Source organism: Salmo trutta, chromosome 4 (assembly GCF_901001165.1).
Source record: "Salmo trutta chromosome 4, fSalTru1.1, whole genome shotgun sequence".
Lineage (NCBI taxonomy): Eukaryota > Metazoa > Chordata > Actinopteri > Salmoniformes > Salmonidae > Salmo > Salmo trutta.
Window position 1 is genome coordinate 51,607,424 of NC_042960.1, and position 16,609 is coordinate 51,624,032.

A 16,609-nucleotide genomic window follows, 5' to 3' on the forward strand; every position below is an offset into this window, starting at 1 on the left:
GCGGTCCTCATCATAGCACTTGATGGTCTTTCTGACTGCTTTTGAAGAAATGATCAAAGTTCTTCAAATTTCCATATTGACTGACCTTCACATCATGTCTTAAAGTAATGATGGACTGTCCTTTCTCTTTGTTTATTTGAGCTGTTCTTGCCATAATATGGACTTGGTATTTTTGGCATTTAAGAAGGAAAGAAATTATGCAAATTAACTTTTAACAAGCCACATCTGTTAATTGAAATGCATTCCAGGTGACTACCTCATGAAGCTGGTTGAGAGAATGTCAAGAGTGTGCAAAGCTGTCATCAAGGAAAAAGGTGTCTACTTTGAAGAATCTCAAATCTCAAATATATTTTGATTTGTAATTACCTTCTTCGGGATCGGTGTCCCTTCCACGGGACGGTGGAGCTAACGTATGCTAATGAGATTAGCATGAGGTTGTAAGTAACAAGAAAATTTCCTAGGACATAGACATATCTGATATTGGCAGAAAGCTTAAATTCTTATTAATCTAACTGCACTGTCAATTTGCAGTAGCTATTACAGTGAAAGAATACCATGCTATTGTTTGAGGAGAATGCACAATTTTGAACATGAAAAGTTATTAATAAACAAATTAGGCACATGTGGGCAGTCTTGATACAACATTTTGAACAGAAATAAAATGGTTCATTGGATCAGTCTAAAACTTTGCACACACACACTGCTGCCATCTAGTGGCCAAAATCTAAATTGCACCTGGGCTGGAATAATACATTATGGCCGTTCTCTTGCATTTCAAAGATGATCGTACAAAAAAATACAAAATAACAGTTGTTTTTTTCTTTGTATTATGTTTTACCAGATATAATGTGTTATATTCTCCTACATTCCTCTCACATTTCCACAAACTTCAAAGTGTGTCCTTTCAAATGGTACTAAGAATATGCATATCCTTGCTTCAGTGCCCAAGCTACAGGCAGTTAGATTTGGGTATGTCATTTTAGGCGAAAATTGAAAAAAAGGGGGTGGATCCTTTAGAGGATCCTTAACACTTTTTGGTTACTACATGAATCCATATGTGTTATTTCATAGTTTTGATGTCTTCACTATTACTCTATAATGTAGACAATAGTAAAAATAAAGAATAACTTTGAATGAGTAGGTGTGTCCAAACTTTTGTCTGGTACTGTATATATACACTACCGGTCAAAAGTTTTAGAACACCTACTCATTCAAGGGTTTTTCTTTATTTTTATTTTTGACTGTTTTCTACATTGTAGAATAGAACCGTTGACCTGGGCAGCTCTAGCAGGGCAGATATTTGATGAACTGTCTTATCTGAAAAGTGGCATCCGATGACGGTGCCACGTTTAAAGTCACTGAGCTCTTCAGTAAGGCCATTCTACTGCCAGTGTTTGTCTATGGAGATTGCATGGCGGTTTGCTCGATGTTATACACCTGTCAGCAACGGATGTGGCTGAAATAGCTGAATCCACAAATTTGAAGGTTGTCCACATTCTTTTGTATATATAGTGTATATAGAACCCCAAGGGTCCTTCTTCACTGAACCAAATTTGATTTCATATAGAACCCTTGGGTCCCATATAGGGTTCCATATGGAACCAATTTCGGTATTATAAATAACCTTTAGGGGTGCCATACATGAACCAAGAATAGAACCCTTTTCGCTTCTATCCTGAACCTTTTTTCTAAAAGTGTATCGTTCTATTCTTTATTTTCTACATGGGTTGATGACGATAATCGAGCTTAAAGCACGTCCCCAGGAAAACTGCCATTAGAGCGGGTTATTTTTTGGTCTGTGTTATACTTTCACTGTGCTGTCTATCTATCGGTGGAGGGAGACGCGAGAGGCGAGAGGAGAGGACCGTCCATCTGCTCGCCTTTGTGCCTCACACGCATGGCATTAAATGAGAGGTCACCACCGAGAGAGAGAGGGAGAGATCTCCCACATAGACCCGACACGACAAACACAACGGATCCTTTGATTCGCTTGTTTGCACACATACATTTATCTCTAATTGTTGTTTTGGCTTTCAGTTTGGCCCCATATAGAGACCGTGCACAGACTGCACATGAAAGCCATGGGCGCAATTGTTCGCGCACATTAAACTACAGACCTATTCAAGTTATCCAACATCAACACCAAATCCAATAGGCACATTTTGACAGCCTCACAACTTTTATAAGCAATCAGTTTGAGAGTTTATATCTATTCTGGAAGTATTTGGGCGTCGGGGATTTCGATAGTAGATAACACAGTCGGAGTGAGGTTCTAGAACACATGCCAGCGGCACTTCTGCTTAGAACGTTTGGTACTGAGGATGGCAGGAACAGAGCGCATGCAGATTAGGGACAACATTTTCCATTGGAACAAAAGTGGAAATAAACCAACGCCTCCTCACTATCATTTGACAAATAACATAGGCCTATAGAGGAAAATACCTAGGGCTAACTAGAACCATTTGCTGAGGAATCAATTAACAATATTTTAAACTAAAATGATCGTTAATAGACAATCATTATTCTTGCCATTATTCAAATAACCTATACAATCGCATCCGTCTTGCCTCGTGTAGGCTACAGGCTTGGCATGATTTGGTAGGCAGACTGATTCGATGGGCCAATTGCAGTCTGGATTACACTAATACAGTAACGAAGTCTGAGCACTGTCAAATATATTGCAGCCATCAGATTGCGTTTAAGTGAAAGGCTGCGGCCAAGCCTTCAATTATGATGGGCCCCTAACACGACTGCTGTTTAATGTATGGACTTGATTTGTTATGCCTTTATTATTTCATCATTGTTTGGTTCAACTATTGCCAGAAATCTGATGCCTGTGTAGGCCTAAATGTATTTAAAGATGCCCAGTTATAATATACAGTTAGAGACAGGATTTACTTAATTCTACTTCATTTTCTCTTCATTGTAAGCTTCGTTTCTCTTATTGAAACGTCTCCCCCGTAATTTAAATTTTTTTGGAAATGGCGACAGCTAGTCTTCCTGGGGTAACTCAATTATTTCATCACATGACATCACGGAGACAGGGTCATGAAAAGATCCTCCAAAAGCGGCATATCCACCGCAACACGGCGTGTGAAAGCCCTATTCGGAACTAAAGTTGAACCGCATGTTCTTTTGTGGGGGCCATTTCCATAGCCAACTATTAGGCCGACTTGTCGTGGAGCGCATAAAGGTGCGTAAGCGATTCAGCCATATCGCACTGCGGCATTTAAAAGATAGGCCTATTTATATCGACTGATGGGTGCAGTGTTGCAGGCCTTGCAAAGCCTGTTTAGCCTAGGTTTGATAATAGAAGTATTTTCAACAGCCTATAGGCATACCCGCATGGATAAATAATCATAAAATTCCAAGCCCTGAGATTATGAATAGTATATATATGAATAGCTAGTCTTTAATTGAAATATTTAGGCCCTAATGAAAAGCATTATTATTTGTTTAATTGCAAAGCTGATTAACACTGCTGCAGGACAGTCAATGGCCTGTTTTTGCTATAAGCATAATAAGCAGGCTTACAAAAATAACATCAATTTATCATTCATAATTGAGAAATAAGTAAGCATATGATGATGATGATGATGATTATTGTTGTTGTTGTTATTATGATAATAATAATTGTTATTTTTATGATATTTTCATCCGAATTAAAAACAAATCGCCTACATTTTAGTTCACTGTGAGCACAAAATAAGTCAGAGCAAAACTGAAATCCATCCGCGAGGCTCTCTGTTATTAATTAATTTTGTCAAACTTAATTTTCCGTTTCAGTGCGACAAGGCCAGTAAACCGTGTGTTTGCAAGAGCGCATTTGTAAATTGTGCTTGGCAGCGCATGCAGCGGCGTTGGAAGATTTCACTTGTTTCAAACCCTTTGTTTATTAATTAATTTAATTCATTATTCATTTCTGATCTCCTGATCCTAGCAGTATTTAAAGAGGATTAAGGATATTATGTGCCTTATTCAATCGTTTATTTTCTATATCCAAATAAATCAGATTAATTGCATTATACTTTTTTATAGGCCTACAATAAGTCTACGTTAAGAAATTCATCTTAAATATTAGGCAAAGAGATATCACAACGAAATGGTAATATGTTCAATAATTTGGATATATGAAATATGGTCCCCTTGAGACCAATGCAAAGACCGGCCTTTGTAAACTCTGAGTTCTGCGTATTAAAAGAGATCAGCCGGAATGACCTAAACTCAAACATGTCGTCTGAATGTATTTCTCTAGCCTCGTAGCTCCTCGCACACATGCGCTTCGCTAGGTTGTCTCTTTTCTGAGACTTCCTACAGATTCCCGGTGTAACTCAACCTGACGACAATCAACACGCGCCTGCCCTGAGCCTATCGAATAAATACATGATTTAATTATTTTGACATTTTTGCGCCGCTTTCCCATTTAATCGTTTTAAACAAGGACATCTACTCATGCACAAATAGAGTCAGCTTTGGCACATAGACAAACATACAGAAAAATTCAAAATGTACCACTTTGTTGGCTACTATGTCTACTGCTACTACTAGTAGCTACAAAAACGAATAATATTTGCGGTGATACTACAGTACTATATTTTGAGTTACATAGCATACATGTACCCAGTGAATGAAAGAGTTCCATGGAAAATGAATGAGGCAGGTGTTTGTTCTTAGCTGCTGAAGTGCCCCGGTGCCGAGGACACCCTCATCCCTGTTCCAGCCCCCATTCTGGAGGCGCTGCAATCCCCCTCCAGCCCGCTCCCTAGCTTCCCTGCTCCTAGGGCCTTTGATAAGGGCTTACCCCCTCTGTCACAGCTGCCCATGTGGGGGCTTTTATCTCACCTACAAAAACACTGCCTGCAGGGGGACCCACTCTTACACCCCCCAACCCTCAAACCGTACCCAAGACCACCATCCCCAAGGAAACAGCAGAGCGGGTGAGATCGCTGTTTTGTTGAGTGTACAAGAGGGAGAGTGTTCGTCAAGCACACATGAACGCGTGAGAAGTTGTGTACTGTATAGTCTTTATGGATATAGGAAAGAGAGAACAAATGTGTTTGTGTGTGTGAGAATGAGACGAAGAATGACAAGCTATGCTTCACCTAAGCAAACACATATGCCGACAGAGCAGTATTTTCCACACACAAACATACACAAGCACCAATAAGAATCCACAGCTTGCTTACACATGACTGTACTTAGTCACACCTGCAAGCCTTTATCGGAGCGACTGGTGCCCAAAGTTACTTCCCCCTGTTTAGTTGACCTGAAAACTCCTCTTATTTATAATGTCTGCATAATTAAGTAGGAAGAAAACACCTTTGGTCTAGCTGGGAGAGGTGGTGAACGAGTTCCACAGTCATAGTTTTAAATATTTATATTTTATTTACACCAGCCAACATTTGTTGATGCTGTACCTTTTGTTTTTGGGTAAAGGTTGTTAGTAAAAGTTTAAAGCCACTCTTCTCTCACAATGAAGCTAATCCTGCTGAGACATCTGGGGAGGATGACTCAACTGAATGTCTGATGAACATCATATGCGATTCATTATCCTGAGGTTGCCTATTCCAGGCAAATTCTCCTTTGTATATTTTCAGAGTCCCATAGATATAGAACCTGGCTGAGATGACACAGTCTGACCAGTGAAAGCTGTTCCAGGCTGTGTGACTGTGATGACTGGCAGGACTGATGGTGATGTGACATAGGAAGCAGACTGATCCACCCCTCTCCACTGTCACCTGCCCCTGAGCCGGCAGGGGTCAATTAACTAATTAAGTGCCAATTAAAAGCATTAAATGCTTCCTAGGGTTGTGTGGTGGCACCTGGTTAGCACACGGTGTAAGTGGTGAGGGTGTGAACCAGTCCAAGTTCAACAGGGCTTCATGTCCTCCTTCCACAAGGCAGACATGGGGAGAGACAGAGGTAGGGGGATACAAGTCTGCCACTGCTGTGAAGGTGACACATAGTGGGGATATCATTAATGTACATCACGTTGATATATAACATCTATAAAAATCCAAAATATAACAGTTTGATATCATTAATTCACGGATAATTAGTGACCTGTTTCATTTGTCTGATAATGACAACACTGTAATATAGTTCAGTAATATACCACAGTAGCACATCTGAAACATGTGCTCCACCAGCACTCCTCAATTCAGTTTCAATTTAAGGGGCTTTATTGGCATGGGAAACATATGTTTACATTGCCAAAGCAAGTGAAATAGATCATCAACAAAAGTGAAATAAACAATAAAAATTAACAGTAAACATTACACTCACAAACGTTCCAAAGGAATAAAGACTGTGGTATTTCACCCAATAGATATGGGATTTGATCAAAATTGGATTTGTTTTCGAATTCTTTGTGGGTCTGTGTAATCTGAGGGAAATGTGTGTCTCTAATATGGTCATACATTTGACAGGAGGTTAGGAAGTGCAGCTCAGTTTCCATCTCATTTTGTGGGCAGTGTGCACATGGCCTGTGTTCTCTTGAGAGCCAGGTCTGCCTTCAGCAGCCTTCCTCAATAGCAAGGCTATGCTCACCAAGTCTATACATAGTAAAATATTTCCTTAATTTTGGGTCAGTCACATTGGTCAGGTTTTCTGCCACTGTGTACTCTCTTTTAAGGGCCAATTAGCATTGTAGTTTGCTCTGTCAAGTCATTTTTTTTTTTTCTCATGATTTGGTTGGGTCTAATTTTGTTGCTGTCCTGGGGCTCTGTGGGGTCTGTTTGTGTTTGTTAATAGAGCCCCGGGACCAGCTTGCTTAGGGGGCTCTTCTCCAGGTTCGTTTCTCTGTAGGTGATGGCTTTGTTAAGGAAGGTTTGGGAAACGCTTCCTTTTAAGTGGTTGTAGAATGTAACGGCTCTTTTCTGGATTTGGATAATTAGCGGGTATCGGCATAATTTGGCTCTGCATGCATTATTTGGTGTTTTACGTTGTACACAGAAGATATGTTTGCAGAATGCTCTCCTAGCCCAGGTAGGGTTGCACTCTGCTTTCCACTCCACTACCACTTGGACCACCGCTAACACCTCTATCTGTTCAACCTCACTCAGTCAGATGAGGGGTGGCGGTCGGTGCTGTTTAAGATTAGGGAGGACGCAGCATGTTTTTATGAGCATGGCCTTATTTCTATTACAGCATATTGGATGACTGTCGTTCATATTCCATTCACCCAGCTCAATGTAACATCGATAGGTTTAGGTTACTACATGATACAAACATTTGCCCAATACGCTAAGCCATCATCAGGTTTCTAAAACCTAGCCTACAAATGAAAGATTATAAGGTGGGTGCACAGGTCGAGAGACAAATTGGAGTTGTCAAGGTGACAGACAGTGAGTGACACGTTCAGTACCGCCTTGCACACACTTGCCTGCATCTAGATGATCTGGGGTGTAATCATTAGTCCAAAACGTGAGTTTCTATTGGACAAATTCAGGTAGGTCCATCCCCATTTCGTTCCCTTTGCTACAGTTTAAGAAACATTTTGCAACAGAATCGGCGAATTAAGACTTCTAAATAGCTCATCAAATGGCTAACTCTCTTGCACTGACTCTATGTACACACACTGGACACTACCCACACACTCACACGTACTTACACTGACACCCCAAAACACACTACATACGGCCACACACACATAACATGCACACAAATGCATACTGACGCCACACACACACACACTCACACATTATTGTATAACTAACCTTGTGGGGACACACAATTCAGTCCCATTCAAAATCCTATTTTCCCTAACACCTTATTAACCTAAATCTAACCCGTTACCCTAACCCTAACCCTAACCCCAAAACCTAACCCTAACCCTAACCCTAAACCTAGCTCCTAACCCTAACCCTAGCTCCTAACCCTAACCCTAACCCCAAAACCTAACCTTAACCCTAACCCTAAACCTAGCTCCTAACCCTAACCCTAACCCCAAAACCTAACCTTAACCCTAACCCTAAACCTAGCTCCTAACCCTAACCCTAAACCTAGCTCCTAACCCTAACCCTAACCCTAACCCTAAACCTAGCTCCTAACCCTAACCCTAACCCTAACCCCAAAACCTAACCTTAACCCTAACCCTAACCCTAACCCTAATCCCAAAACCTAACCTTAACCCTAACCCTAAACCTAGCTCCTAACCCCAAAACCTAACCTTAACCCTAACCCTAAACCTAGCTCCTAACCCTAACCCTAACCCCAAAACCTAACCTTAACCCTAACCCTAAACCTAGCTCCTAACCCTAACCCTAACCCTAACCCCAAAACCTAACCTTAACCCTAACCCTAAACCTAGCTCCTAACCCTAACCCTAACCCCAAAACCTAACCTTAACCCTAACCCTAAACCTAGCTCCTAACCCTAACCCTAACCCTAACCCCAAAACCTAACCTTAACCCTAACCCTAAACCTAGCTCCTAACCCTAACCCTAACCCTAAACCTAATTTGAACCCTAACATTAATTCTAACTTTAAACCTAAAACTGCTAGAAATAGCATTTCACCTTGCGGGGACAAACAGACTGTCATCTAGATGATCTGGGGTGTAATCATTAGTCCAAAACGTGATTTTCTATTGGACAAATTCAGGTAGGTCCATCCCCATTTCGTTCCCTTTGCTACAGTTTAAGAAACATTTTGCAACAGAATCGGCGAATTAAGACTTCTAAATAGCTCATCAAATGGCTAACTCTCTTGCACTGACTCTATGTACACACACTGGACACTACCCACACACTCACACGTACTTACACTGACATCCCCAAAACACACTACATACGGCCACACACACATAACATGCACACAAATGCATACTGACGCCACACACACACACACTCACACATTATTGTATAACTAACCTTGTGGGGACACACAATTCAGTCCCATTCAAAATCCTATTTTCCCTAACACCTTATTAACCTAAATCTAACCCGTTACCCTAACCCTAACCCTAACCCCAAAACCTAACCCTAACCCTAAACCTAGCTCCTAACCCTAACCCTAACCCTAACCCTAGCTCCTAACCCTAACCCTAACCCCAAAACCTAACCTTAACCCTAACCCTAAACCTAGCTCCTAACCCTAACCCTAACCCCAAAACCTAACCTTAACCCTAACCCTAAACCTAGCTCCTAACCCTAACCCTAAACCTAGCTCCTAACCCTAACCCTAACCCTAAACCTAGCTCCTAACCCTAACCCTAACCCTAAACCTAGCTCCTAACCCTAATCCTAACCCCAAAACCTAACCTTAACCCTAACCCTAACCCTAACCCCAAAACCTAACCCTAACCCTAAACCTAGCTCCTAACCCCAAAACCTAACCTTAACCCTAACCCTAAACCTAGCTCCTAACCCTAACCCTAACCCCAAAACCTAACCTTAACCCTAACCCTAAACCTAGCTCCTAACCCTAACCCTAACCCTAACCCCAAAACCTAACCTTAACCCTAACCCTAAACCTAGCTCCTAACCCTAACCCTAACCCTAAACCTAATTTGAACCCTAACATTAATTCTAACTTTAAACCTAAAACTGCTAGAAATAGCATTTCACCTTGCGGGGACAAACAGACTGTCCCCAGTTGGTCAAATTTTTGTTTGTTTACTATTCTTGTGGGGACTTCAGTGACGCACTGGGCAGTACGCACTACCCTCTGTAGTGCCTTGCGGTCCGATGCCAAGCAGTTGCCATATCAAGCGGTGATGCAGCCAGTCAAGATGCTCTCAATGTCGCAGCTGTATAACTTTTTGAGGATCTGAGAGCCCATGACAAATCTTTTCAGTCTCCCGAGGGGCAAGAGGCACTGTCATGCCCTCTTCACGACTGTGTTGGTGTGTGTGGACCGTGGTAGATCCTTAGTGATGTGGACATCGAGGAACTTGAAGCTCTCGACTCACTCCACTACAACCCATCGATGTGAATGAGGGCGTGCTCGGCCTGTAGTCCACGATCAGCTTCTTTGTCTTGCTGACGTTGATGGAGAGTTTGTTGTCCTGGCACCGCCAGGTCTCTGACCTCCTCCCTATAGGCTGTCTCATTGTCATCAGTGATTAGGCCTACCACCATTGTGTCATCATTTAACTTAACGATGGTGTTGGAATCGTGCACAGTCATGCAGTCGTGGATGAAGAGGGAGTACAGGTGTTGAGGGTCAGCGTGGCAGATGGGATTTTGCCTACCCTCACTACATGGGGCCAGCCCGTCAGGAAGTCTAGGATCCAGTTGCAGAAGGAGGTGTTCAGTCCCAGGGTCCTTAGCTTAGTGATGAGCTTGGAGGGCACTAGGATGTTGAACGCTAAGCTGTAGTCAATGAACAGCATTCTCACATAGGTGTTGCTCTTTTCCTGGTGGGAGAAGGCAGTGTAGAGTGCAATAGAGTTTGCGTCATATGTGGATCGGTTGGTGAGGTATGCGACTTGGAGTTGGTCCAGAGTGTCTGTAATGATGGTGTTGATGAGCCATGATGACCAGCCTTTCAAAATATTTCATGGCTACAGATATGAGTACTACGGGGCGATAGTCATTCAGAAAAGTTACCTTGGTGTTCTTAGGCACAGGGGCTATGGTGGTCTGCATGAAACATGTAGGTATTACAGACTGGGTCAGGGAGAGGTTGAAAATGTCAGTAAAGACACTTGCCAGCTGGTCAGCACATGCTCTGAGTACAGGTCATGGTAGTCTGTCTGACCCTGCGGCCTTTTGAATGTTAACCTGTTTAAAGGTCTTACATTGGCAATGGAGAACGTGATCATACAGTGGCCTGGAACAGCTGTTGCTCTCATGCATGGTTCATTGTTGCTTGCCTCGAAGTGAACATAGAATGCATTTAGCTCGTCTGGTAGCCTCACGTCACTGGGCAGCTCATGGCTGGATTTCCCTTTGTAATCTGTGATAGTTTGCAAGCCCTGCCACATCCCACGAGTGTCACGCTCGTCGTTCAAGGAAGACCAAGGCGCAGCGTGTTTATCGTTCCACATTTTATTTAAACTGTAAAACAATGCAAGACAAACAAATAATCTACTAAACAAAATAACTAACCGTGACGAAGAGGTGCAACATACACTACCTCAAAATAATTTCCCACAAACCCAGGTGTAAAAAACAACTACTAAATATGATCCCCAATTAGAGACAACGATGACCAGCTGCCTCTAATTGGAGATCATCCCCCAAAAAAACAACATAGAAAAACAGAAACTAGAACCACACAACATAGAAAATATAAACTAGACAAAACCCCCTGTCACACCCTGACCTACTCCACCATAGAAAATAAAAGCTTTCTATGGTCAGGACATGACAGTACCCCCCCCCCCCCCCCCCAAAGGTGCGGACTCCGAACGCAAAACCTGGAAAAAAAGGGAGGGTTAGGGTGGGTGTCTAATGTCGGTGGCGGTTCTGGTGCAGGACGAAGAACCTTCTCATCCCGCGGATCCTCCTGCATCGGAGGCGGTTCTGGTGCAGGACGAAGAACCCTCTCATCCTGCTTATCCGCCAGCATAGGAGGCGGCTCCGGTTCGGTGCGTAGCACCCTCTCCGCCAGCTGATCCCTTTTGTGTAACCGGACCGCGGATCATCGCCGGAGGTTCTGAACTGGTAACCCCCGCTGGAGACTCTGGACTGCAGACGGCCGCTGGAGACTCTGGACTGTAGACCGCCACTGGAGACTCTGGACTGCAGACCGCCGCTGGAGACTCTGGACTCCAGACCGCCGCTGGAGACTCTGGACTGCCGATCGTCACTGGAGACTCTGGACTGGGGATCGTCGCTGGAGGCTCCGGACTGGGGGACGTCGCTGGAGGCTCTGGACTGTAGGCCGTCTCAGGAGGTTCCGGACTGTAGGCCATCTCAGGAGGTTGCGGACTGTAGGCCGTCTCAGGAGGTTCCGGACTGTAGGCCGTCTCAGGAGGTTCCGGACTGTAAATCATCGCAGGAAGCTCTGGACTGGGAACTGTCGCCGGAAGCTCTGGACTGGGAACTGTCGCCGGAAGCTCTGGACTGGGAACTGTCGCCGGAAGCTCTGGACTGGGAAATGTCGCCGGAAGCTCTGGACTGGGAAGGCGCACTGGAGGCGTGATGCGTGGGGCTGGCACAGGTGGCGCCAGACTGGTAACATGCATCTCAGGGCGAGTGCGGAGAGCAGGAACAGGACACACCGGACTGGGCAGGCGCACTGGAGGCCTGATGCGTGGGGCTGGCACAGGTGGCGCCAGACTGGTAACACGCACCTCAGGGCAAGTGTGAGGAGCAGGCACATGGCATACCAGGCTGGATAGACTCACTGGAGGCCGGGTGCGTGGGGCAGGTACAGGATATACTGGGCCGTGGAGGCGCACCGGAGGTCTTGAGCGTAGAGCTGGCACAACCCGTCCTGGCTGGATGCTTACTTTCGCCCGGCAAATGCTGGGCGCTGGCACAGGACGCACTGGGCTGTGAATGCGCACTGGCGACACAGTGCGCGGAGCCGGCGCAGGATATCCTGGACCGAGGAGGTGTACTGGAGACCAGGAGTGCTGAGCTGGCACCACCCTTCCTGGCTGAATGCTCACTCTAGCCCGGCAAATGCAGGGCACTGGCAACAAGCGCACCGGGCTGTGAATGCGCACTGGAGATACAGATGCATAACGCGGTGCCCGACTGGTCACATGCTCCCCATGGTAAGCACGGGGAGTTGGCTCAGGTCTGAACCCTGACTCTGCCAATCTCCCCGTGTGCCCCCCCCCAAAAATGTTGGGGGCTGCCTCTTGTGCTTGCCTTGATGGTAAGCCTCATAATATTGCCATTCTGCTCTCGCTGCGTCAATCTCCTCCTTCGGATGACAATACTCCCCAGCCTGCCTCCAGGGTCCTTTCTCGTCCAAGATTTCCTCCCATGTCCAACTCGTCTTCCCCATAAACGCACGCTGCTTGGTCTTTTTGTGGTGGGAGATTCTGTCACGCTCGTCATTCAAGGAAGACCAAGGCGCAGCGTGTGTATCGTTCCACATTTTATTTAAACTGTGAAACTATGCAAGACATACAAATAAACTACTAAACAAAATAACAAACCGTGACGAAGAGGTGCAACATATACTACCTCAAAATAATCTCCTACAAACCCAGGTGGAAAAAACAACTACTAAATATGATCCCCAATTAGAGACAATGATGACCTCTAATTGGAGATCATCCCCCCAAAAAACAACATAGAAAAACAGAAACTAGAACCACACAACATAGAAAATATAAACTAGACAAAACCCCCTGTCACGCCCTGACCAGAAAATAAAACCTTTCTATGGTCAGGACGTGACAACGAGCATCAGAGTCAGTGTAGTAAGATTAGATTTTAGTCCTGTATTGATGCTTTTCCTGTTTTGATGGCTCATAGGAGATCATACTGGGATATCTTACAATCGTTCGGATTAGTGTCCCGCTCCTCAAAAGCAGCAGCTCTAGCCTTTACCTCAGTGCGGATGATGCCTGTAATCCATGGCGTCTGGTTGGGATATGTATGTACGGTCACTGTGGGGACAATGTCGTCAATGCACTTATTAATGAAGCCGGTGACTGATGTGGTAAACTCCTCAATGCCATCGGGTGAATCCCGGAACATATTCCAGTCTGTGCTAGCGAACAAGTCCTGTAGCTTAACATCCACTTCATCGGACCACTTCCATATTGAGAGCGTCACTGTTACTTCTTCTACTTTTTGCTTGTAACCAGGAATCTGGAGGATGGAGTTATGGTCAGATTTTCCAAATGGAGGGCAAGGGTGAGCAAGCGGGAGTTTTGTGTCCTCTAGTTGCACAGGTGACATGCTGGTAGAAACTAGGTAAGACGAATTACAGTTTCCCTGCATTAAAATCACCGACCACTAGGACCGGCACCACTGGATGAGCATTTTCTTGTTTGCTTATGGCCCTATACAGCTCGTGGAATGCGGTCTTAGTGTCAGCATCAGTTTGTAGCGGTAAATAGACAGCTACGAAAAATTATGAAAACTCTCTTGCTAAATAGTATTGTCTACAGCTTATCATGAGGTATTCTAACTCAGGCGAGCAGAACCTCGAGACGTCCTTATTAGAGATCCCGCACAAGCTGTTGTTACCAAAGAAAGACACACCTTCTCCCTTGAGCTGACCCGAGGCTTCCGTTCAATCCTGCCAATTCATAGAAAAACCAGCTAGATGTATATTATCCATGTCGTTGTTTAGCCACGACTCCAAGAAATATATGATTTTACAGTACTTCAGATGATAGGATAGTCTCGAACAGAGCTCATCCAGTTTGTTCTCCAGCGATTGTACATTTGCCAATAGAACAGAGGGGAGAGAAGTTTTATTTACTCGTTGATGTAGTTTCGTCAAGGTGCCCACACGTCGACCTATCTTACGCCACGTCTTCCTTTTCTGAGTCTTGGGGATTAGGGCCTGGTCAGGGGTGAGCAGTATGTCCTGTAGATATCTTCATCCAAATCGACATTGGTGATTGCTGTTCTGATGTCCAGAAGCTCTTTTCGGTCATAGGAAACAATGGCAGAAACATCATGTACAAAAAAAGTTATGATCACCACAAAAGAAACACAAAAATCGCAGAATTTGTCAGGAGCCCATAAAAGGGCAGCTATCCATTGCAGCCCCATTACAATATAACTCTATAACAATCCAATTGTTGTAACATGTTTGTTGTAAAAGGACATGAAAGGAAGCATTTCACTGTTAATACACACCTGTTGTTTATGAAGCATTTTATTTAATTTTGATTTGAATACACCCCCGATCACCCGCACTCACAGTTCACATTCATAGAAGCCACATACAGTATCATCACTTTGCTCCTCTCACCTTTTCCCTTTGCTTGTGGACTTTAACGCACAACACAACTGTCTGTGACCAGGCGAAAAACCCTCTCCAAGCCAAACTTTCATACCATAACTGCTAACCGCTACACAGCCTACACCGTTTACACCATATTAACTAACATCATTGTCAATATTCTACTAATTCTAGAACTAACGAATTAACCCACAATCCAAATCATGCAGTACAGCGTACAGCAAGCAGTTTAGCAGTTACTCAGGCGGGACGCAGTGGCAATAAATTAATTAAACCAAAAGCTTATCTTGACTTGGAAAAGTTGAAGTGTTGGATAGCCTTAGCCAGCTAGCTAACATAAATAGCATTCCTCTCTGTTTGAGTCAGGTTGTTGATTAGGTTAAATTAGCTGCATTAGCTAGATAAGTAAGTGAAAAGCAAACCAAGAAGAAGAAAAAAATACAATGAAATCTCTCTCACTCTACTGCTTCTCCTTAATTAAAAAAAAATTAATTTGTTCAAAACTGTTAAACTATTGTCTTTCTCTTTTGAGTCAACTACTCACCACACGTTTTGCACTGCAATGCTATCTAGCTAGCTGTAGCTTATGCTTTCAGTACTATATTCATTCTTTGATCCTTTGATTGGATGGATAATATGTCATTTCATACTGCAAGAGCACTGGGCCCGGTTTTTCAAAAGCATCTTAAGGCTAAGTTAATTGTTAGAACCATAAGATCCTATGGTTCTAAGATGTACTTAACCTTAAGATGCTTTTGGGAAACCGGTCCCTGATAGGTTGGAGGACATCCTCTCGAAGTCGTCATAATTATAGTGTAAGTCTATGGAAGGGGGTGAGAAACATGAGCCTCCTAGGTTTTGTATTGAAGTCAATATATTGAAAGGAGGATAAAAACTAGCTGTCCTCCGGCTACACCATGGAGCTACCCTGTTGAGGCTACTGTACACCTTCTGTAACGCCCTGGCCATAGAGAGGGGTTTTTTGTTATTTATTTTGGTTAGGCCAGGGTGTTACATTGGGTGGGCGTTCTATGTTCCTTTCTCTATGTTTTTGTATTTCTTTGTTTTGGGCCGTGTGTGGCTCCCAATCAGGCACAGCTGAAGCTCGTTGTTGCTGATTGGGAGTCACACATAAGGAGCATGTTTTTCCTTTGGGTTTTGTGGGTAACTGTTTTCTGTTTAGTGTTTTCTGTTGCTAGTCGTTTTTTGGTTTCTTTTGTATAGTGTTCGTTGATCATTAAAACCTTTTATGATGAACACTAACTCCGCTGCACCTTGGTCTTCTTCCGACGACAGCCGTTACAGAATTGCCCACCAACAACGGACCAAGCAGCGGAGGAAGGAGAAGCGCCAAGAGAGGAGCGTTCAGGATTCGTGGACTTGGGAGGAAATCCTGGACGGGAAAGGACCATGGGCTCAAGCTGGGGATTATCGCCGCCCGCAGTGGGAGATCGAGGCGGCGAGAGCTGAGAGGCGCTGGTATGAGGAAAGGGAGCGCAGCAGACACGAGAGGCAGCCCCCCCAAAAATGGGGGGGGGGCACACGGGGAGATTGGCGGAGTCAGGTGGTAGACCTGAGCCAACTCCCCGTGCTTACCGAAAGCAGCGTGGTACTGGTAAGACACCGTGTTATGCTGTGGAGCGCACGGTGTCCCCAGTGCGACTTCAAAGCCCGGTGCGCTACATACCAGTCCCCCGCAAGTGCCATGCGAGTGCAGGCATCGAGCCAGGGCGGATGGTGCCAGCTCAGCGCGTCTGGTCTCCAGTGCGCCTCCTCG